Below are 3,184 nucleotides of genomic sequence, written 5' to 3'. Positions count from 1 at the left end.
GTATAAAAGGAAAAAGAAATAATAAACTTGTTAGTCGCTCAGTCCGACTCTGCAACCCCATGGACTGTAGCCCGCCAGGCTCCTCTGTCCATGAAAATCTCCAGGAAAGAATACGGGAGTGGGTTGCCAGTTCCTGCTTCAGAGATAATAAACTTAAATATATCAAAAATTGAAAGTTAAGAAAAAGAAAAAACTTGGATATAGATAAATTAAATGGACTAGATGATGGGTGAATACACTTTTAAAAAAAACTGAAGTATAGTGGGGCTTCCCTGGTGGCTTAATGGTAAAGAATCCGCCTGCCAGTGCAGGGGACATGAGTTCGATCCCTGGTCCAGGATGATCGCACATGGCTCGGAGCGACTAAGCCCGTGCACCACAGCTCCTGAGCGGGGCTCTGAAGCCTGGGAGCCGCGACTGCTGAGTCCACATGCCCTAGCGCCGGTCCTCCACAAGACAGGCCGCTGCAGTGAGAAGCCCTCGTACCACAACTGGAGGGTATCCCCCAGTCTCTGCAACTAGAGAAAATAAGCAACGAAGTTCGATCACATCCAATAAATAAATTAAATTTTAAAAAATGGAGTATAGTTGACTGACAATGTTGCTTTAGTTTCAGTGTACAGCAGTGATTCTGTTATACATGCATGTGTTGATCTATGTTACTGTTTGGACTCTTTTCCATTACAAGTTCTTGCAAGATATTGACTACAGTTCACTGTGCTATACAGTAGGTCCTGTTGTTTACCTATTTTATACATAGTAGTGTGTATCTGTTAATCCCAAATTTCTAATTTATCCCTTTCCCCAACCTCTGCTATCCCCTTTGGTAACCATAAATTTGCTTCCTGTGTCTGTGAGTCTTATTTCTGTTTTGTAAATAAGTTTCTTTGTATCATTTTTTTAGATTCCATGTGTAAGTGATATAATATGATATTTGTCTGATTTCACTTACTACGATAATCACTAGGTCCATCCATGCTGCTGCAAATGGCATTATTTTATTGTTTTTTATGGCCAAGTAATATTCCATTGTATACATGTACTGCTTCTTATTCATCCATTCATATTTGATGGATATTTAAACGTTTTCTATGTCTTGACTATTGTAAACAGTGCTGCTATGAACATTGGGGTGCGTGTATCTTTTCAAATTAGAATTTTCATCTTTTCTGGGTATCCGCCCAGGAGTGGGATTGCTGGATTAAATGGCAACTCTATTTTTAGTTTTATAAGGAACCTCTGTACTGTTTTCCATAGTGACTGCACCAATTTACAATCCCATCAATAGTGGAGGAGGGTTCCATTTTTTTCACACCCTCTCCAGCACTTTTTATTTGTAGACTTTTGGATAATAGCCATTATGACAAGTGTGTGGTGATAACTCATTTTAGTTTTTATTTCTCCATTTCTCTAATAACTAATGATGTTGAGCATGTTGAACATGCTTTTATAAATCAGAGAAACATAGAAAACAGGCAAACTATATAAACATTTACAGAAGAAAAAATACAAATTGCCTAATGGCTACAAGCAGATGGAAAAAAATATTCAGTCACGCTGATAAAACATAGCTCATTTAAATCAATGAGATAATAAACTAATAAATTGGCTTGGATTAAAAAATAGAATGTTTAATGTTGACAAATGCATCATAAAATAGACACTCATGTAAAGAATAAATGTGACATGACCTTCTGGAAAGTATTTTGGCAGATTGTACTGAGAGTTGTAAAATGTTACATATGTTGATCTTGTGATCTATTTGTTGCAGGTTGAATTGTTTCCATCCAAGCAGCATGTTGAAGTCCTAACCCACAGTGCCTCAGAATGCAACCATATTCTAAAACTAGGTCATCACTGATATAATCAGTAAAGACAAATTCATACTGGAATAAGGAGGACTATGGCTTCAATATGATTAATGTCCTTTTAAGAAAGGAGTATGTCATAAGAGGCTTCCCAGGTGGAACAGTGGTAAAGAATCTGCCTTCCAATGCCAGAGACACAAGAGAGACAAGTTTGATCCCTGGGTCAGGAAGATCCCTTGGAGTAGGAAATGGCAACCCACCCCAGTATTCTTGCCTGGAAAGTCCCGTGAACTGAGACTGGTGGGCTACAGTCCATGGGGTCGCAAAGAATCGGACACGACTGAGCAGGCACACATGCACCCAGGAAGGCACACGCCCTGTGAAGGCAGAGGCAAAGAGAGAGAAGCGTGCTGAATGGCTATGAAGGCAAAGATTGGAATGATGTCATCTGGAGGCAAACCAATGCCAAGGATTGCCATCAAACGACAGAAGAATGAGAGAAGCAAGGAAGAATTGCCCCCTGCAGTTTTTAGAGGTGGTGTGGCCCTGCCAACACCTTGAACTGCTGCTTTCCAGAACCATGAAACGATACGTTTCTGTTGTGTGAAGCCACCTAGTTTGAAATAGTTTATGGCAGCCCTAGGAATCTAAAACACTATCTTTGGGGAATGATTGATATGAATAAAGATATGTCCAAAGATATTTATCACTAAATTATTTATAATTATGCAAGTTTAGAAGTGACCAGAATATATAACAATAATAGAATCGTTATGTGAAATATATTTAGAATGCAGAATATTATGGTGCCAATAAAAATCATATTTTTGGAAGTCTGGATAAACATTTCATAATATAAAAGTGAGAAGAGGTAGCAAATAACACTGCATATACTATAAGATTCAAACTTTATTTTTAAATCATAATTTTACATAATTATATATTTATAGAAAAAAGCTGATGGTAAATACAGGGTCAATAGTGGTTAGCTTATGTTCTATAATTTTAGATTATATTTTCTATAATTTTCTACAGTTATCATTGCAAAGTATAAATATTAGAAATGTAAGAAAGAAGAGACATAGTATATTTAAATTTGATGGTCTTGGAGACCAGAAGGAAAAAAAAAGTAATTACAGGCATCCAGTTTACACTGTTTCATTTGTTCACACAGCTGGGACTTGTTTTCCCCTTGAAATACAGCCTATTTCTAGAGCAGAAGGTGGCAAGGACTTAATTCAGGCCCAAGCCCATGTTCCTAAGTACAGAACCAAGGGTAGAGGCTGTCAATTTGACTCTAGTATTTTATTTTCTTTATATCGTAGACTATAGAGACTAAGAAGAACACTGAGAAGATTCCAAGGAGATACAGAGGA

This window comes from Cervus canadensis, chromosome 1, assembly GCF_019320065.1.
Source record: "Cervus canadensis isolate Bull #8, Minnesota chromosome 1, ASM1932006v1, whole genome shotgun sequence".
Classification (NCBI taxonomy): domain Eukaryota; kingdom Metazoa; phylum Chordata; class Mammalia; order Artiodactyla; family Cervidae; genus Cervus; species Cervus canadensis.
This window is presented reverse-complemented; position numbering follows the sequence as displayed.